The sequence below is a fragment of the Lissotriton helveticus genome, unplaced genomic scaffold (assembly GCF_964261635.1).
Source record: "Lissotriton helveticus unplaced genomic scaffold, aLisHel1.1 SCAFFOLD_370, whole genome shotgun sequence".
Classification (NCBI taxonomy): domain Eukaryota; kingdom Metazoa; phylum Chordata; class Amphibia; order Caudata; family Salamandridae; genus Lissotriton; species Lissotriton helveticus.
The window spans coordinates 901,188-922,786 of NW_027611987.1; the positions used below are offsets into that span (position 1 = coordinate 901,188).

Below are 21,599 nucleotides of genomic sequence, written 5' to 3' on the forward strand. Positions count from 1 at the left end.
TCAGGGGGAGGCAGGGAGTGCACAGGGCAGCACTGTCCAGTACCTTGTTGATCCCCCAGTAGTCTCTGGTTAAGGGCAAGTAGTCTTCTCGGCGCTTGGATGGTTCTGCGCCCTTTGGAGATGGTTTCTTGAAGTGGGGGGGGTTGAGTTGGAGGCTGGATGAGTTTTCCTCAGGTCACTGTCGATGGACCCTGGGGTTCCCTACCGCTGGGCCAGAACAGGGGGCTAGTCTTGGACACCTCACCCAGCTTAAGAGGCAGCACCTAAATCCTGTCACTCCCAGTAGCATTGGTTCCTAACTAGGCCCTCCCGCCTAAAACTCCGGCGTGGGTTCCCCAGGTCAGTGATGCCCCAACTGACTAGAAAAAGTTCCCTCCCTTGCTTAAGTATGCCCAGGTCAGGTGACCACTCTCTAAGGCGGCAAAAATCAGCTCCGACTTTCTTCTGGAAGGTTCCAGGAGCTTCCCCACTCTACCTATGGACAGGGGATGGCAGGCTGGCATTGCAACATTGTATGGGGATCCAGCCTGCTCCTGGCACTACGGTGCTACACTAAAAGACCACGCTGCAGTAGCAGGGGCCAGTGGCAGCCATGTTTGTAGGAGAGAGCACCTGCACCCTAACATGGATTAGCCATGAAAAGGTGCCCGAAGACCTAAGGGCCAGCAAAAAGAAGGTGGAAAAAATGAGGCAAGGGCGGAAAAAACAGGGCTGACAGGTCTAACAGCGCCCATCAATGCCGATCACCAGGAGGTACCGGCACACACCGGACACAACATTGAACGTGTCTCTTAAACCTTGGTCCCGAATGCTGTATCCTTCACAGCACACGACATAGTGAGTATTATTTTGCACTCGCTTCACCATATTGACCGCCATTTGTATCGTTTAATTGGGGCTAACAATCCCGTTTCTCTTTCCAGACCAACCGTGCAATTTCAGGAAGAGTTTCAAGTAAGCTTCTCACCGATTCGCTTAGCACTTGTTGCGCCGCACCATTGTTTTAACCACACGCTTGTTGTTCACTCATAGAGCGTTCTTCACTTACTGCGCCGAATTACACACCTCGTTTAAATCACGTCTCACTCCACATTTTATAGAGCACGGGGACACTGTTGCAGGCTGATACAATTGTTTATATACATTTTTTGTGATGTCTATGTAGTCTAAAACTTAGCTATGTTACTTTTACTTTAGACACGCTCCCAGATGAAGGGAACAGCGCCCGAAATGCATTGGAGCTAACAACTGAACTCAATATGAAAAATACAGTTTTTCTGTTTACTGAGCATGAAAGAAATGAAAAGAAATTAATATAATTTCTGAACGATTGGAATAAACATTATTCTTTTGGAACTATTTTTGCAAAATTGGTTTAATTTTGAACATTATTGGAATCCTATACTGGAACCATGTAAGTGTGCCCTATGGGATGCACCCAATTACTAATTGGAAGCACAATTAAAGCTTTAAGACATTCTGCGTCACCAGGACAGGAGGCGTTACCAAAGGAGCACCTAAACTAGCAGAATTCGACACATAAACATCTTAAAACAAGGCAGGGCACTCACGAAAGAGAACTTAGCCAGTTTGCCTTTGTCAGGAGCCATCTGAGGCTCTAAGGTAACTCCAGATACTTTTCAAAAATTCAGATTATGAGCTCTTAAAATAAAATGATATGTCTGGAAAGGAGCATCTCTGGGCGGTGAGAGCAGCGGCTGAGGCGGTCCACATTCTTCATACCAAGAGAACAGGACAGGCCTCACCTCCTACCCCTACAGGGCACGTTTCATCCACGCAGACAACACGCCTCCACTCCTCTGCATCCTCCTGGACAGGCCTCAACCACTCTGCACCCCTCCCGGATACGCCTCACCTCCTCTGCACCCCAGCCAGGAACAGGTACCACCTCCTCTGCACCCCTGGACAGGCCTCACCTGCGCTTAACCCCCCGGACAGGACATGCTTCACCTCCTTTACACCCCGGACAGTCCTCGCCTCCTCTGCTCCCCATGGACAGGCATCTCCCCTGCAACCCTCAGGACAGGCATCACCTCCTCTGTACCCCTGGACAGGCCACACCTCCTCTGCACCCCGGGACGGGCCTCATCTCCTCTGCACCCCGGGACGGGCCTCACCTCCACTGCACACCCCGGGACAGGCCTCACCTCCTCTGCACACCCGGGACAGGCATCTCCTCTGCAACCCTCAGGACAGGCATCACCTCCTCTGTACCCCTGGACAGGCCACACCTCCTCTGCACCCCCGCGGAACAGGCCTCAACTCTTTTGCATCAGCTTCGCAGGCCTCATCACCTCTACTCCCTCTGGACAGGCCACCTCCTCTCCTCCCCTTGGGGAGGATTCACCTCCTCTGCACCTCTTTACAGGCATCACCTTCTTTGCAACTCCCCTGAAAAGGACATGGCTCACCTCCTTTGCACCCTTTGGACAGGCCTCACCTCCTCTGCACCCCGGACAGGCCTCACCTCCTCTGCACCCCTGGACTGGCCTCACCTCCTCTGCACCCCTGGACAGGCCTCGCCTCCTCTGCCCCCCTGGACAGGCCTCACCTCCTCTGCACCCCTGGACTGGCCTCGCCTCCTCTGCACTCCTCTGGACAGGCCTCTCCTCCTCTGCACCCCCTGGACAGGCCTCACCTCCTCTGCACCCCTGGACAGGCCTTTCCTCCTCTGCACCCCTGGACAGGCCTCACCTCCTCTGTACCCCGAGGACAGGCCTCACCTCCAATGCACCCCTGGACAGGCCTTACCTCTCTACACCCCTGGACAGGCCTCTCCTCCTCTGTACCCCTGGACAGGCCTTTCCTCCTCTGCACCCCTGGACAGGCCTCACCTCTTCTGTACCCCGAGGACAGGCCTCACCTCCAATGCACCCCTGGACAGGCCTCACCTCCTCTGCACCCCTGGACAGGCCTCTCCTCCTCTGTACCCCTGGACAGGCCTCAACTCCTCTGCACCCCTGGACAGGCCTCACATCCTCTGCACCCCTGGACAGGCCTAACCTCCTCTGCAACCCTGGACTGGCCTCACCGCCTCTGCACCCCTGGACAGGCCTCTCCTCCTCTGTACCCCTGGACAGGCCTTACCTCCTCTGCACCCCTGGACAGGCCTCTCCTCCTCTGTACCCCTGGACAGGCCTTACCTCCTCTGCACCCCTGGACAGGCCTCACCTCCTCTGCACCCCTGAACAGGCCTTTCCTCCTCTGCCCCCTGGACAGGCCTCACCTCCTCTGCACCCCTGGACAGGCCTCTCGGTGCTTCTCTCAGGAGCTCTCGGTGAAGGATTCTCATTAAGGACAGAGGAGCCCAGACTTCATTCCACCCCATACAGTGCCTCTCACTCCGCCCTGATCCTCGAGGCGCTATGCCCAGTCCCTCGAAGAGACACTGCTCCCCTCGATAGGCCTCACCTCCTCTGCACCACTGGACAGGCCTCACCTCCTCTGCACCCCAGACAGGCCTCTCCTCCTCTGCACCCCAGGACAGGCCTCTCCTCCTCTGCTCCCCTGGACAGGCCTCTCCTCCTCTGCACCCCTGGACAGGCCTCGCCTCCTCTGCACCCCTGGACAGGCCTCACGTCCTCTGCACCCCTGGACAGGCCTCGCCTCCTCTGCACCCCTGGACAGGCCTCACCTCCTCTGCACCCCTGAACTGGCCTCGCCTCCTCTGCACACCTCTGGACAGGCCTCTCCTCCTCTGCACCCCCTGGACAGGCCTCACCTCCTCTGCATCCCTGGACAGGCCTTACCTCCTCTGCACCCCTGGACAGGCCTCTTCTCCTCTGCACCCCTGGACAGGCCTCTCCTCCTCTTCCCCTGGACAGGCCTCTCCTCCTCTTCCCCTGGACAGGCCTCGCCTCCTCTGCACCCCTGGACAGGCCTCACGTCCTCTGCACCCCTGGACAGGCCTCTCCTCCTCTGCATTCTTGGAAATGCCTCTCCTCCTCTGCTCCCCTGGACAGGCCTCACCTCCTCTGACCCCTGGACAGGTCTCACCTCCTCTGCACCCCTGGGCAACCCTCTCCTCCTCTGTACCCCTGGACAGGCCTCTCCTCCTCTGCTCCCCTGGACAGGCCTCACCTCTTCTGCACCACTGGACAGGGCTCACCTCCTCTGCACCCCGGACAGGCCTCACCTCCTCTGCACCCCTGGACAGGCCTCTCCTCCTCTGCACCCCGGGACAGGCCTCACCTCCTCTGCCCCCCTGGACAGGCCTGGACAGGCCTCTCCTCCTCTGCATTCTTGGAAAGGCCTCACCTCCTCTCCACCCCTGGACAGGCCTCTCCTCCTCTGCATTCTTGGAAAGGCCTCACCTCCTCTCCACCCCTGGACAGGCCTCACATCCTCTGCACCCCTGGACAGGCCTCACCTCCTCTGTACCCCTGGACAGACCTCACCTCCTCTGTACCCCTGGACAGGCCTCACCTCCTCTGCACCCCTGGACAGGCCTCTCTACCTCCGCTCCCCACTCGGACTCAGCAGGAGGAAGAGCTGAGCTCTCCTGAAGTCACAGTGAATGCCAGGAGGGGTGAATCTGATCCATGGATTCATAAATTGCAGTGAAGTGAGTTGGCAGCTCACCTACCTGAGCAGAAACCTGTCCAGGCTCTCTCCTCCTCCTGGGGGCAGATCTGGGGTCTGAGGGGGGTCTGTAGATGAAGGTATCTGCACAGATAGACAGGGCTCCTTCCTCCTCTGCAGCAGGCTGGACACACAAGGAGAGGCTGGAAGTGATGTCACCGCCGCTGCTGGTGCTGTCTCTGCCACTGCTGACCCGGAAGAGGAAACCCTTCTCCCTTTCATTCAAAGTGCAGCTCAGTGGGTTTCATCAGCAGGTGCGGAGCGCCCTCTGGTGGCCGCTGACAGAACCGCCGCCTCCAGGCTCCAGAAGTGACTCCATTTCACACAAACAAGCATTTATACCGGTGAAAACCTGGGATTTCAGATGTCACAGACGTGAATGTTTTTAAGGGTCAGACAGTTCAAGTACAGGGCCTCACACTTGGTTGTTGCTGTAAAAAAGCATTTATAGCTTCACTTCTGAGGAGCATCTTCCAAACACTGACTGTAAAGGATTAAAGAGTATTTACAGAAAGGTGACAACTGGAAGCGACAGTCTGTATTACAATGAATATATCAGTATTTCAATTAATATATCTGTATATCAATGAATATATCCGTATTTTAAAGAATATATGAATATTTCGGTCGGTTTTGCAATTAAACTGGACAGCTTATGTTTTTTTTTTAAATAACTTATTTGCAGGTTTTTCAAATCCAGAGCGTGGTACATAGGAAAGTAAACTGAGGAAAATACCAGGGAGTTTTAAACACCAGATCAAATAGAATGTGGCGTAGGTCATGTGTGAAAGAGACAATTAAAGGAACAGTTTATTTCCAATTTTCCTGTGTCTGTGGCTTATTCCTTATATTTGATACAGTTGTATATCCTCGAACAAGACTGAAATTTAGGCCCTAATTAGGTATTGAGTTTCTGATTTAAGAGCACAACTGTCTTCTAAATTATTAAGACACCGGCCTCTTCCAGGCTTTGTTGTTTTGTTTACAGTAACCACCTCCCTTTCTCAACAAAGATTCACTGACAAAAAAAGCAATTTATCTTTGAAGCAATTAATTCCTAAGATACAGATATCAAGTATGAACAAGAATTTTCTCACACAGTTTGCAATGTATCATAAAAAGAATGAGTGGGTGTTACTGGTTTGAAGCACAGCGGAGGGGCATTTCATGACTCGGAAATATTGTACTCCTTCATATAAGCCCCTATATCATAGTACGCTCGTCATCAGTACACCATTGATTAGCGAGTGCGTCAACTCTTTGTAGCATTGTCATGCAAGCAGCCATGAATGCCTCGACAGCAACATTAATTCAGACGTGCATACATCAGAGCCTTCAAGCCTCACTCATCACTAGGGACACTCACACATTTAGAGGTTGTGCTGAAGTCTCACACAAACCTGGCTCATTCTTCACAACTATGGGGATGAACTAGAACATCACATATGACTTCTGCTGTGTGCTGAGTAGCATCTCCAAAACTTTTCTACACAGAGCAGACTCTCTGTCCACATTTTGGTGGCAAAACGTTTCTCATATTTCACCTTGAGCACTGCACATGTTACAGTTCAGAAGAATGCTAATGTGTCTATTTTAGTTAAACTTGGTTGTTAATTGTATCACTGTACATGTGTTCTCATCATGTCTATAAATTAAGTAATGTCTCAAATAGCCTTTTTATAATATCTCAATTCTTTATTGATTTTCCTTATACAATCAGCATTTAACCGGTATGAATGATTATCGATTAAGCAGAGTCCAAGATTCTGTGTAAACAAGAACTTGTGAGAATACATTGATAACATGAAAAACAATAAATAGAATAACCCCTTCAGATAAAGGTGATACGGCCCAGAAGATCGGACAGATGATCAAGGAAGAAGGATGTGGGGGAACGCGAGGGGAAGGAACATGGGGACAGGAGAGAAAAGTCAGTGTGCCAGGCCACCTGGTAGCCCCTCAAGAAGCCAACTCCCACCCCCGAAGTAGACAAGGGGCAGGTACAGAGGACGGAACCAGGTCGATTGGTGTCAGTGTATACCACTACCCATGTAGGAAGGGACCCCAAAATTCTGCAGTTGGTCTTTCAGCTTACAAATAGGTCTTTTGTAAGTGGCCATGTTGTGCATGTCAAAGAGCCATGTACTATGAGACGGTAGCGTGGTGGATGACCAATGGTGTAAAATTCCACCTTTGCCTCTACGAAGGCTGTAGTCAGCCAACTATTACCATGGTGCATTAAATCCGGGAATATTGACATTTTGTGAAGCAATGTTAGACGGGTCATTAATTAAGCCCTAGGTTGGTCATCAAGGTATCCTAAACGGAGCCTGAGTAGTACAAAAATACTATACAGACCCACAGGAAATGCAAAATGTCACAGGCCGGTGCACCACACCTTCAGCACCTCCAGGACTTGGAATTCTCTGCCAAATGTGCTTTAGAGATCCACTCCGGCGTCCAGTGCCAGTGGTGTAGGAACTTGAAATAACTGAATTTCAACCTCCTGGAGGAAACTGCCATGGTCTTTCCAAGGGTCATGGGAGTCCTCCTCAGAGAGTGAGAGGCCGAGCCTCTGCTCCAACAAACAGCATAAATTGCGGGTGGTGATGCTCGAAAAAAAGCTGTCTGCAGCAGTGTAGGAAAGTAGGATATGCTTCTATGGTTAGCCCCACATTGTGCCTGGTGTTATACTGTTTCTGACTAGTCTATCTTGGATCCTGCTAACCAGGACCCTAGCCTCTGTTCTTTCTCCCCTAAATTGGCTATAGCAAGTACCTTGGTACATTCCTGTTTGGCTACTGGTGCACCCTTGTAAGTCCCTAGTATATGGTACGGAAGAACCTAGGGCATAGGTGAACCAGGGGTCCCCCCCTGGGCTGAAGCATGTATTATGCCACCCATGAGGGTCCCTCCAAATCCTGACCACAGGTCTGCTATTGCAGCCTGTGTGAGTTGATGTTTGCACCTCTCACGAGAGATATACGATTCCTTATATCTCTCCCCATGTGCACTAAGACCCTATAAGTCACCCCTCTGGCAGACCTTTTCAGTCCTAAAGGCAGGGTGCTCGGTTTTAAGTGTGAGGGTGCCCTTGCATGAGCAGGACACCCCTACAAACCCAGGAGTCCATTCTCCAAGCTCTGTAAGTGTAACAGCCATCCCGAAATAGAGAGGCCAAGCATCATTACGCGATGTCCATCTCAAAACTGACTGGAACGAACCTGGGCATGTTTGGTATCAAACATGTTGGAATCATACCTCAACACTGTATCCGGTGTTGGAGGTATGATTCCAATCACAGTAGCTGCTCCGGGAACCAGGTTACAGAGCCTAACAGCAACCTAGGTCTGCTGCCAACCCCAGACACGATTCTGTCCTCCTGTTGCTGTGCCAAGCCCGAGCAGGGGAAGGTAGGACAATAGGTTTCCTGTCACAGGGAGGTGTGACCACCTCCCAGACAGGATTTAGTGTATTAGGCCGGGGTGGGAGTGCTGACCAGTGCCACATAGTCTGCTCGAAGGGCACATTTGGTGGCCTTCTTGCATACTCCAGTTTAAACCAGATCAGGAAGCCATTGGCTCCCTGCTCAGGTGTAAAACTGGACAAAGGACATGGGAGTATCTGAGAGGGACCCCTGAATCATCCCAATCCTCACCTTAGGGTACTTAAGGACTTACCTGTGGATGCATCCCTAGAGTCATTGTGGGATTCGATTCAGATCAACATCACTTCTACCTCGACCGCCTGGGTACTCTGGACTTCGCTTTGGACCTCAAGATCGCACCGGGGTAGATTCTTGCTGCTCTTGACTGCCTCGTCCTGCAAGCCCTCTGCAACGTCTGTGCCTGTGCTCCATACAGGTCCAACCAAGGCCTGTGGAACTTTAAGATAACTGAAGGAATTTCCCTTGGAGTGAAGGAGTCACTCCTCTGCAGTCGTAGGCACTGTAAGGCAACCGATCGGTCGGCCGAGCCTGAGCTCCTGCGGACTCCCCAAAGGTTCAGCAACACAGGTGGTGGTCCTGCATCCCTTTGATGTCTGAGCTGTCCTCTCGTCCAGTTGAGGTCAGCATCCCTCGTGGAACCGAACCCCTGTGCACTGCGTCGCTGGATCACTTGATTTCCTGATGACCGCATCGGTTACCTCCACCAACTCGCGGTAACGGAGTCGAACACTACGGAAGGTTCTGTCATTGAGTCTGTCCTCTTTATAACTGATCCGTACCGATGCAGTTGTGTGATAGGACCAACTCGGCCATCTCCAAAGACACAGTAGTTCAGGCGTAGCTATTGGTTCGGCGCAACAGAGCCTGGGCTCTGCAACAAGCAACCTGTTCTTCTTGACTTCGAGAGACCTGCGTCTTCCAGGTCTCCTGCATAGTCTCTGTCCCATCTGCTTACAGGTACTTCTCTACACGAACCGCATTAGAATTCCAACAGACTGTGTCTTTGTTTCAACAGACTGACTTCATCCAATGGACTCTGTTGACCTTGCAACAGACTCTTTCATCCTTCCAGCAGCGGCATTGAACGGAAGTCCTCCTTTGTTTCCGACAGTGGTTGTAGGTATCCTGCTTCCGATGGCATCCACTGGTGGGGTGGCTCCTTAACCTTCTGTATTCCGCGGGTCCACTGAGAAAGGTTTGGTCTCCCTCGGGGGACTATTGTGTATTGGTGCTGCTTTACTGATATATTGTTGCAATATTGTGTGCATTGTTTAGTGTTAGTTGGTTATTGTAATAAATATCTATTTTTATATATTGCATGTGTGGTTCTTTTTCTCTTAGCCTACACTAAAGGATTAGATACTGGTATACCGCGCTGCTTTGCACTCCTCCTAGACTAAGCCTAAAGGTTGCTCTCCATAGCTACCACTTTGAGAGCCTTTATAAGGTTGGCTAAACCACTAACATCGCCATAAGGGTTGCCTGGAGTGCTGCAGGGTGCTACTCTAAACAATTGGCTTTTGATTGTATCACATGTAATGTGTGGTTTTTAAACTTGTATTGCTTCAGATGAAATGTGTGACACATAGTGTGTGATGATTACTGTAAACTGATGATAACGTTTTTAATAAAAAAGGATTTAATGATACATTTTGAGTGTTGGAATTTATATGATTATCACAGTGGTGGGAGTCTATTGCACAGGTTGGAGGATCTTACTCATCTAAGGGTGAACTCTGAAGTGAGCAAAGGGTTATGCCACTTCATTGTGGCATAATCCAAGGGATCATTTGTTTTACTTTAATTAAGAACGAAACAAAGCAACGTTAACCTGAAGCAAACCGCCACTGGGGAAGAATCGGCAGTGCCAGCAAGGCCGGTCTGGGTCCCAAAAGTTAAGGATCTAGTCAGAGATAAAATTGCAGATAAAAATGAATTTAGACCTTCATACAGAAAACCTGTACCCATCCTAGCTGTCAACGGAACAAGAACAGTACTTCTGCCACCCCTTGCCGGAAAAAAAGGAGAAAAGATGTGTGTCAATCAACCTCATAAAATCACAATATGTGACCAATACTCAACAGTGGCCTCGTGGTCTCCGCCCTAGTAGCAGACGCCCTCCTCTCGCTACTATCCAAGAGGTTCAAACTGAAAGACTCATAACCATCAAGGAGTCGCCAGTGCAAAATGAAGGACTATGCAACAATGCTATTGAACTCATTCCTCTAGAAACCCAAATAACAGTCCGACCAGATACACCTGTCTACACAAATGTAACAAGTGATCAATTAGTTCGACGAGAACAAGCAAACACAGCAATTCTACAAATCCTGATGCAATCCAAACAATTGATTGAACTACTTCTGGCTATTTCATTAATTTTGATTCGTTCTCTGACGATCCAAGAGAACCTGTAAAAGTCCACATTTGTAAAGCGCACAATCACCCGTAAGGGTCTCTAGGCGCTGGGGGGCCGTCGGGAAGATTAAGCGAGCTATTGCCCAGAGTCGCATGGTGCTGGGCTAACCTGCCGCCGGAGCCGGGGATTGAACCGTGGTCCCCATATTCCAGCGTCAGTCACCCTGGCCGCGGCGCCACACCTCTTCCCTGAAACAACGCCAGTCAAAAAATCCTACAAACAGCAAGCCAAAGATTTTCTTCATTTTCTTAAAGAGACTTATCTGGCTTCACCATGACTAATATCAGAAATGCTGTTCTTTTTTCTGGCTAGGTTTAGTTGTAAATAGCAGATAAAATCATCTAGATTCTACAAGTAAAAATGTGAACCTAATTTTAAAACCTCACAAATGATCCCACCGTGAAGAAAGAGACTTGTCTGCAGTGAACATTATAGCTTTTTTTGAAAATCTGTTTATTAGCATAGTAACACGAGCAGCAATACAGAAGCAACAGTTAGGATCAGCATGAGAAGGTGGCATGCTCTCGTGAACAGAATATCAGCAAGTACATCGTACATTTTGTAGTTTGTGGTATACTTAATAATGTAACAGCTCCCCGAACTAACCGGAACAAAAACCCCACCCTCCACCCTCAGGAACCTCCCCCCCTTCGACACTCGTAATACATGTATGTGTAGGCTAGGTCATGCCTGGTGGCACCCATGAGTCTATTCCACTCAGTAGTATTGATTAATACAGATACAGATAGTCATGAGCAATATCATGAGCAGCACGGGATATCCCGCGCCAGTAGCTAGTGCACCATAGATAGACGCGGCACATGAAATTCAGAATTCGTAGGACACAGTGCAGTGCTAAGGCATCGAATCAGCAGAGTCCCCATCCCCCTCTGCTTCGAACATCCCCAATATGGCAAACCAATCCAAGGAGATCGGCGTTTTCCTAAGACCTCTGCGTTCTTCGCGCTGCAGCGCCTCACCTTCCGCTTTGCTCCACCTCGCCACTTCCGCCCTCCATAGCTCGGGGTCAGGTGGTTTAGGTGACTTCCACCTCATCGTTATTGCCCGCTTTGCCAAGAGCATGGCCAGGTCAGCAAAGCGTGTTGCTACACTTCTAGCGCGCGCCGCGGGTCCCAACCCCAGTAGTGCGTATTCCAGTGTGGGAGTGCGTGTTAAGGCGCCTGCACTGGCGAGTGATCCGGCGACCACGGACCAGTAGTAGCCCAGCTTGGGGCAGTCCCACAGCATGTGTAGCAATGATGCGTCATCCGCAAAGCATCGGGGGCATGTGTCTACAGCAGTAGGGAACATGGCGTGTATGCGGCGAGGTGTCAAGTAAGCCCTATGGAGAAGCATGAGCTGAATGAACTTGAATTTGGGATTTCTGGCCACTTTTTTGGGGAACTGGAGGATGCGCTCCCATTCCTTGTCCCGTAGAGGTCTACCCATATCACCCTCCCATTTAGCCCTGAGAAGCGATAGCGGGAGTGTCCTCCCCGATTTAATACTAGCAGCTAACCATTTAGTGAGATGGCTCCCCGTCCCCATAAGATATAGCATCGTTGGCAAGGGATTAGTGGGAGGTTCCAGTCCTCCAGGTGCCCACCTAGTAGCCACGTAATGGCGAAGGCCGGCATGCATGAGGAACGATCCCCCGGGGACACCATGTGTAGTCCTAAAGTCTTCGAAGGACAGTAGCCGCCCCTCGGCAAAAAGGTCCCCTACGGTTGTCACGCCAGTGTCATGCCAAGGCGTGAGTATGTGAGTAGTAAGTGGGCCCGCCTCTAGTGGGACACCCAGAAGTGGGATCGTGGGGGCATAGGACGTCGCCGGGGTGGTATATCTCAGGGCCTTCCGCCAGTATTGGATGGCAAGCCGGAGCAGCGGCGGGGTATCGCCTGGCAAGGCTGAGCGGGGTAACAGCAGGGCATGTATCTTCCCTTTAGAGTGGTCTGCCTCTGTAATGTCGACCTCGTGCAGGTTCCGACCCGCTAGCCAGTAGGCCAGCCATTGCAGCTGGCATGCAAAGTTGTAGGCCCGAAAGTCAGGTACTCCCATGCCCCCTGCACCGGCGGGGAGCTGTAGTTTGGCAAGGCCTATGCGTCTCCGCCCTGGGCCCCATATGAGTTCCGTGAGGAGAGTATCCAGTGACTTAAACGTCGAGGCGGGAATCAGAAAAGGCAAGTTGGTAAAATAGTAAAGGAGGCGGGGGAGCATCACCATCTTAGAGATGGCAACCCTTCCAGCCACCGACAAGGGCAAGGACAACCAAAATTGTATTTGGGATTTGAGCGCTCTCATAGCCCGGCCGAGGTTGCCATCGATCATCAGATCTGCATCTCTGTAGATTTGTATCCCGAGATAGCGGAAGGTGGAGTCCGCCATTTGAAACGTGTGTGGTGCGAAGGGTAATGGTGTGGGTTGGTCAGGTGCTGCAAACATGAACCCGTAGGACTTGGACTCGCTGATGGTGAGGCCAGATAAAAGCCTAAAGTCCTCGAATATTTTAGACACAGAAGCAAGGTCCCCCCTCAAATCACGAAAGTACAGGATAATATCATCCGCGTATGCGGAGACCACATGGGTGGTCGTGCCCCTCCGAATCCCATAATGGGGAGCCACCGCCCTGAGCTTACAGAGCAGAGGTTCGAGGGCCAGAATAAACAGGAGTGGGGAGAGCGGGCAGCCCTGTCTGGTGCCCCTTGCTATATCCACTGGACTAGAGATGTGTCTGGATGTGCGCACTCGGGCCGTGGGACGAGTATAGAGCAGTTTGACCCATGCAATATACTCGGACGGGATCCCGAACCTTGCAAGCGCAATGAACATGAAATCCCATCTGAGGGAATCGAAGGCCTGTTTCAGGTCCAACGAGATGCAACCTTCCGAACCCAGTACCGCCGGGTCCCGGAGCATCAACTGAGCAAGCCGCCTAAGATTCATGGCCGTGCTCCTCCCCGGCACAAACCCGCATTGGTCGGGGTGTATCAGGTGCGGGATGTATTGCGCCAAACGCATCGCTAGTATCTTGCTCAAAATCTTGCAGTCGGTGTTGAGGAGAGATAATGGCCTGTAATTAGCCATGTGCATGCCATCTTTACCTGGCTTTAAAAGGGAGGTTATTAGGGCTTGGAGGGAGGACTGGGGCAGCGAGGTAGTGCGCAACGCTTCCAGGTAAACAGTGTGGAGGCGCGGAGCCAGCAGGTCCACGTACGCAGCGTAGAACTCAGCCGGTAGTCCATCCATTCCGGGGGTCTTGCTCTTCGGGAGAGCACGTATTGCCTGCCTAATTTCCGCAATAGTAACGTCACGCTTCAGGTCAGCTGCTTGCCCGTCTGTGAGTTGGGGTAATTCAAGGTCCCTTACAAAGTCCTCCAGCGCGGTCTCGGATAGGCACTGGTGTGGACCATAAAGTGTGGCATAATAGTCCCGGAATGCGGCGTTAATGCCCACCTGGGACGAGACAAGCAATCCGTCCTGGTCCGATATTTCCAAGATCGGATGGTCTACCGGAGAGTCCCTTATAATGCGGGCCAGCAGAGGGCCCGATCTATCCGCCTGCGTGTGTTGTCTGACCGTGTATGCTCTGTAATCTAGGAGCCTTAAGTCTTCCAGCAATTCTGCGTGCTTAATATGCGCCTCTTGTAATGGAGTGAAGTGTGTGCCTGCGCCTGCAGCTTCGCATTCCAGCATTGCCAGTGTACCCTCCACCTCCTTTAGGTCATCTATTACCACCCTCCTCCTGCCCACTCGGGAGGCCATCGCCTCCCCCCTAATGTAGACCTTGAAAGCGTCCCACTCTACCTGTCTGGAGCTGGCAGTGTTTGCGTTGGAAGTAAAGTAGGTCTCAATAGCGTCCGCCATGGATGACCGGAAGACAGAGTCTTCAAGCAGTTCTATGGGTAACCTCCAGGTCGGGACAGGGGCCTGCATCCGGCCCCATTGCAAGGAGAGCTCCACTGAGCTATGATCCGAGAGGGTCTTCCCCATGTGTTGGGCTTGGACGATCGATCCCAGTAGGGAGCGGGAACAGAATACGTGGTCTATCCTAGTGTGTAGCTGGTGCGGGGGGGAGAAAAAGGTGTATTCTCTTTCCAGTGGGTGTGTGCTGCGCCATACATCTGCCAGGTCCCAACCCTCCGCCCACTGCGCCAGCGAATCCGCCTGTCTCCTGCTTTCCGTGGCATGTAGGGGGGGGTGAGACCTATCTAGAGTAACATCCAAGACAGCATTAAAATCTCCTCCAATCACCCATTGATGATCCACCCAATCCGCAAGGACCCTATTGACATGCACCAGAAAATCAGATTGGCCAGAATTTGGCGAGTATACACAGCCCATCACAATCGTTTCCCCATCCAACAGGCCCTTCACAAACACGTATCTGCCCTCATTATCAATTCGCTGTTCAATCGGCTTAAAAGGAACAGAATTGCGGAACCAAATTGCCGCCCCCCTGGAGAACGCCGAGTAGGACGTGGCAAAAAGTTGACCCCTCCACTTCTTCCTGAGTTTCAAGCCTTCAGCGCAGTTCAGGTGTGTCTCTTGCAGACAGGCTATCATGGCGCCTCTGCGATTTAGTTGGGCCAGTATCCTGTGTCTCTTGTGAACCGAGCCCATGCCCCGCACATTCCAGGTGCACATGTCATAAACGTTAAGCGGTCCCATGACTAAACCTGCAATGTAACCATGGTGGGACCGTGGGCGACCATGCCAAGCGCAGCATGCCATATGATAAGAGTGTCGTGCAAACAGCTAACCCCTCAACATTAAGGTCCTCGGGCCAACGGGCCCGTGATCCAAACCAGGGTGCCCAACATGGGCAGAAAGTAAACAGTTCCAAGTGCATACGGAGGGGGAGAGTGGGCCTCTCGCGTCTAACTTGTACTGGCCTGCGGTGGTGCGGCAGCCCTCCGTGAAACCAAACCTGCTAGTTACCTCCCAGCATGTGAGGAAATGCGTAGATCATACATTACCACCCGGAACTCGTTCAGGGTGCAAGCTGCCAGTGTTAGTAGTCTTCCGCCGTCTGCGCCGTGATCTTGGGGAACAATTGTAGGCTGTCCGCCGACCCCGACACCTCAGTGTGTGTGCCGGAGACACCGGTCTGATCCCCTTCAGTGACCGCATCATGAGCAGCGAGGGCTTCCTCAGTGAGGTGTACCACCGACGATCCGCCGGTCAAGCGGTTCCCAGCGGGCCGTCCCCGTGAGGGAGACTTTTGTGAAGGGGCTCGCCCTCTATTAGAAGCCTGGTGACTCCGTTCTGATGGATTCCTGTGTTTCGCACTCCCAGATGCCGAAAGAGGGTCTTGTGAGGTCGGCGGCGTCAGCGTAACCTCCATCCACTCCGCTGCTTCCTCAGGTGAGTAGAAGAAGTGGGATTTGTTCTCATAAAGAATCTTGAGGCGAGCGGGGAACAGGAGGGCATATTTCAAGTCTCTTTCCCTCAGTCTGCGCTTCACCCCCAGGAAGGTGGACCTAGCTCTCTGTACCGTAGGCGTGAAGTCAGGGTATATGGAGATGTTCTTGTCTTCGTAGCGAATTGGTGCCTTCTCCCGGGCCAGCCTTAGCACAGTATCGCGGTCCTTGTAGTGAAGGAGTCGGGCGATCAAGGGGCGTGGGGGTGCCCCTGGTCGCGGGGGTCTCGACGGCATTCTATGTGCCCGCTCTACACTGTACAGCGACGTGAGTTCTTCCGGGCCCGCCAACTTTCTGATCCAGTCCTCCACGAATTGGGTGGGATTCCTCCCTTCGCTGCGCTCCGGAATGCCTAGGATGCGGACGTTGTTGCGGCGGGCCCTCCCTTCCGCATCATCCACCTTGTCCCACAGTTGCCTGAGTTGTTTCTCCATGCCTTCCAGCTTCGCCGAGTGCTCCGTCTGCTGGGGAATGAGGTCATTCAGCGCAAGTTTCTGCTCCGACACCCTTTCTGCAAGTTTGTTATGGTCGGCTCGGAGGAGGGAGAGGCCCGTCGCCATGTTGTCAATGCGTGACTCCAGAGCTTCCCGCGTGGCCCGTATTTCATTAAGTATGAGGTCCAGCTTGGCGTCCTGCGAGCCTTTCCCAGTCGGGGGGATAATGTCCGCAGTGGATGAGGTTAGGGGGTCCTCCGAGCCGGTGGACTGCATGTCCGCCGGTGCGTTAAGTCCCTGGGTCCTGCCTCGGGGCTTCCCCATTGACCTGGTGTGCAGGGTGGCGGGGCAGCAGACGTACTTCACGCGCACGGTTCGCGCCGCCTGATATCACTCAGGGCAATGACACTCAGGGCAATGTATGTAGGTGTCCGTGCAGTCACCAGAGATACCACGGAGAAAAGAATAAAGAGTCTCACCCTCGAGCCACGCCAGGCCCACAGCGCAGGATCCTCGTCAGTGCAGTGGTGCTCAGTGGGTGGTCTTCCACCCAGTCGTGGTTCCGGCCACCTAGGGTGGTGTGCAGGGGCAATAGGCCACCAACGGGGGGTCCGGTGGAAGACAGCAAGAAGGAGGTCGCGTCACCACAGCCGAGCCGGAGGAGTCATGTAGCCCGGGAACCTCCACGGGCGTTTCAGGTGGCCGGGCCCCGCAGGAACGTTCAGGCACCCCCTCTACACTGTGCAGGGGGGGGGGGGCGCGCAATGTGTCAGGGCTGTGACAGACCCACAGCCGCAGTGCGCCCGGTGCAATTCAGCGCTCCGCGCTGGGCGTTGGAAGGGCCCGGGGTGCTGGGTGAAAGCAAGATGGCGGCCGGACCCAGCGGTTGCGGGAGACCGGAGCGGGTGATCCCCGCGTCCACCACAGGAACAAGGAGTTGGGCGGTAGTGCCTGCAGTGCGTCTATCCCAGGTTCCAGCTCCTTACCGGTGCCAATCAGGCGCGGAGTCCCCTCGCTGTCCGGGCAGGAGCCGGGGCGGCTGCGGCGGCGGAGCCGCGATCCGGGCAGGTCGGCTGGAGCGGGCCCCCGGGCTCGTAGATTGAAGGGAGATAGTGCGGCGGCAGAGGGGACCGCATCCGGCGCCGACCCGGCCAGCGCCTCCGGGCTCCGCAGTCTCGCTCCCCTCCGGAGCACGCCAGCAGTCAGCCAATGCAGCACAGCAGCCCCGCCCCCAGACCAATCTAGTCCGCGGCTTGCCACGAGGGTTCAGGCCTCAAGGATCTCCGCAGGTCCGCAGTGCCTCAGCGGCGTCCAAGAGGGGTGGAATGCTCCGAAGGTACGCCGCTCACTCCCTGAACTTCGGGAGTGCAGATGGGGGGAGGTAAAAGTGCAGGATGACAGGATAATCCGCGTGTATTCAGGGCTCAGGACGGAGCTCCTCAGCTACACGTCCGCCATAGACAGCTCTCGGCCACGCCCCCCCCAGTGAACATTATAGCTGTACATGTACCTGATGGTGTAGGTTGGGACAAAGTTGATTTCGACACTTTTGGCCCGACGGAAATGTTAAAAGTTCGACACTTGTTTAAGATTTCATTAAGTGATTTCATTAACCTCCAGTACCTATTCAGATGGATCACTGACAAAATATAGAATTCAAAAATATAGAATACTAAAAATATCGAAGTAAAAATATAGAAAGCAAAAATATCGAAGTCCTATCTACAAACAGGTAAGTACAAAAATATCTAATCAAAAATATTGAAAAAAATATATAGTTAGTCAAAATATCGAATTTTTTAAAATGTCTTAAAAGTAATTTGAAATTAATGAAATAATAACTATAATTAACTAAAACATACTTAAAATACTTAAATAACTAAAAACATGTTAAATCATTAATGTAAGTTAAAAAAATAAACATACAATTTAATTTTTTAACACATACCTATATTAACATAATATTAATTAATAATATACAATATTTTTACTGTAGGATAGCGGGAGGGTAAAATGTACTATTACCACTCCAGCAACTGCAACAGTAGGGTAAACGTTGGATAGCATAGGGGTAAAAATTACTATTCCCACTCCAGTGAGTGCAACAGTAGGGAAAGCGTTGGATAGCGTAGGGGTAAAAATTACTATTCCCACTCCAGAGAGTGTCACAGTAGGGAAAGCGTTGGATAGCATAGGGGTAAAAATTACTATTCCTACTCCAGAGAGTGCAACAGTAGGGAAAGCGTTGGATAGCGTAAGGGTCAAAATTACTATTCCCACTCCAGAGAGTGCAACAGTAGGGAAAGCGTTGGATAGCGTAAGGGTCAAAATTACTATTCCCACTCCAGAGAGTTCAACAGTAGGGAAAGCGTTGGATAGCGTAAGGGTCAAAATTACTATTCCCACTCCAGAGAGTTCAACAGTAGGGAAAGCGTTGGATAGCGTAAGGGTCAAAATTACTATTCCCACTCCAGAGAGTTCAACAGTAGGGAAAGCGTTGGATAGCGTAGGGGTAAAAATTACTATTCCTACTCCAGAGAGTGCAACAGTAGGGAAAGCGTTGGATAGCGTAAGGGTCAAAATTACTATTCCCACTCCAGAGAGTGCAACAGTAGGGAAAGCGTTGGATAGCGTAAGGGTCAAAATTACTATTCCCACTCCAGAGAGTGCAACAGTAGGGAAAGCGTTGGATAGCGTAAGGGTCAAAATTACTATTCCCACTCCAGAGAGTGCATTAGTAGGGAAAGCGTTGGATATCGGGAGTGTAAAAATTACTATTCCCACTCCAGTGAGTGCAACAGTAGGGAAAGCATTGGATAATGGGAGGGTCAAAATTACTATTCCCACTCCAGTGAGTGCAACAGTAGGGAAAGCGTTGGATAATGAGAGGGTAAAAATTACTATTCCCACTCCAGAGAGTGCAACAGTAGGAAAAGCGTTGGATAACGGGAGGGTAAAAATTACTATTTCCACTCCAGAGAGTGCAACAGTAGGGAAAGCGTTGGATAGCGTAGGGGTAAAAATTACTATTCCCCCTCCAGAGGGTGCAACAATAGGGAAAGCGTTGGATAGCGTAGGGGTAAAAATTACTATTCCCACTCCAGAGAGTGCAACAGTAGGGAAAGCGTTGGATAGCGTAGGGGTAAAAATTACTATTCCCACTCCAGTGAGTGCAACAGTAGGGAAAGCGTTGGATAGCGTAGGGGTAAAAATTACTATTCCCACTCCAGAGAGTTCAACAGTAGGGAAAGCGTTGGATAGCGTAGGGGTAAAAATGACTATTCCCACTCCAGTGAGTGTAACAGTAGGGAAAGTAAATACTTCTTATATTAATCAAAATTAATTAAATATTAATACCAATAAACAATTAATTAAATGTAATTACCAATTTAATATAATATAATAATTAATCAATTAAAAATACAAATACAATTAATTATTAAAATTCATTACCTATTAATGCACATTAATTAACAATTAATTAATTAGCAATTAAAAATTAATTAACAATTAATTCTAAATAAATACCAATACATAAATTAAAATATTTAATTAATTACAATTAAAAAACTTTCCACCCTATACCCCTATAAACCCACAACCCGCTATAGGAAATAAATTAAAAAAATTAGCATAATTATCAATTAATCAATTAATAAAAATTAATTACCAATTACAATTTATTTAATTACCAATTAAACATTATTGAACAATTAATTCAAGATAAATACCAATAAATACATAAAAATATTTAATTAATTATAATTAAATTACTTCCCACCCTATTCCCCTATAAACGCACAACCGGCTACAGAATTAAATTACGCAAAAATTAAATAATATACAATTCATTACTTAAAATAAATTATAAAAGAAATATACACTTTTCACACTTATACTAACATACAAAACACTTAAAAAAATTGATATTCTTAAAAATTCTATATATTTAATACCTATATTATATACTTTGATATTTTGACTTTCTTTATTAATGAAAATCGATATTAAATTACTTACCTTAAATTCGATATTTTTGTTGACTATATTCTGTCCATTCGATATTTTGTCCATTCTATATTTTAACTTCGATATTAGTCCTATTCTATTTTTTTGATTCGATATTTTGTCTGTATACCATTCAGATGATTGGGACTTCGAGACTGTCAGTAATATGATGTCTGATCTAGCGAAATCTGCTGCATTTTCTAATAATGAAAACTTGGAAGGTTCATCAGATTATGAACAAATGTACTGTTATCAGCATTTTGGTCATAATTTTTTGCATAGATCTGCAATGCCTAGAAATGTGTTTATGTACAATCAATGGGAACATTGTCCTACACCACCGAAGGGCAGTTCAAAAACATTTTCACAGATGTTTCCATAATTTTCAGGGTTCAATACCACAGACCCATCTTCTTATTTTTATAGGACTGCAAAGCAAACAGCACAGAAAAATATCTTAACTAACACCAAACAGATCTACTCTGCAGCCTTTATTGCCCAGCTGTCTAGACAAGGGTTTGAGTTTTGGAAGGACACTATAGACATAAAATCAGTCTGGGGTTCCAGAGACTAGCAAGTGCAGGGGAGTGAAGCCTTGTTTAGAGCATGCCTCATCCCGATAAGACTCATTGAGAACTCCTGAGGCAGAAAGCTGGGAGCACCATTCGCTCGCATTTTTAAAATTTGTTTGTCATTTTAAAACTTGATTTCTTGTGCACTTACCATTTCCCTCTCCTCCTCACTGTGCTTTGCTCCACCCGTGCAGCCGATTAGGCACTGCTATGGGGAACTGTGAGGGTAGCCGCCATCTTGGGGGTAGCCCCGGGTTGCCGCTGCAGTCTTCCTGCCATTAACATTCTAGCCAGCATATAAGACGCGGTCTCAGCCTCGCGCGCTACACCAATAGGACGCATTGAGAACTCCTGAGGCGGAAAGCCGGGAGCACCATTTGCTCGCATATTTAAAATTTGTTTGTCATTTTAAAACTTGATTTCTTGTGCACTTACCATTTCCCTCTCCTCCTCACTGTGCTTTGCTCCACCCGTGCAGCCGATTAGGCACTGCTATGGGGAACTGTGAGGGTAGCCGCCATCTTGGGGGTAGCCCCGGGTTGCCGCTGCAGTCTTCCTGCCATTAACATTCTAGCCAGCATATAAGACGCGGTCTCAGCCTCGTGCGCAACACCGATAGGACGCATTGAGAACTCCTGAGGCGGAAAGCCGGGAGCACCATTTGCTCGCATATTTAAAAATTGTTTGTCATTTTAA

At 50.2% G+C, this 21,599-nt stretch overlaps 1 protein-coding gene across 1 annotated transcript in view; it reads right to left on the reverse strand.

Moving 5' to 3' along the window:
* The window catches only part of LOC144807487 (uncharacterized), a 36,884-nt gene extending 32,191 nt beyond the window's left edge, over positions 1 to 4,693 (reverse strand). Inside the window, exon 1 of the mRNA XM_078673127.1 lies at positions 4,607 to 4,693. The gene's annotated coding sequence lies outside the window, so the exon portion shown is untranslated. The remainder of the gene's footprint in view (positions 1 to 4,606) is intronic.
* Between the last annotated feature and the right edge of the window lie 16,906 nt (positions 4,694 to 21,599).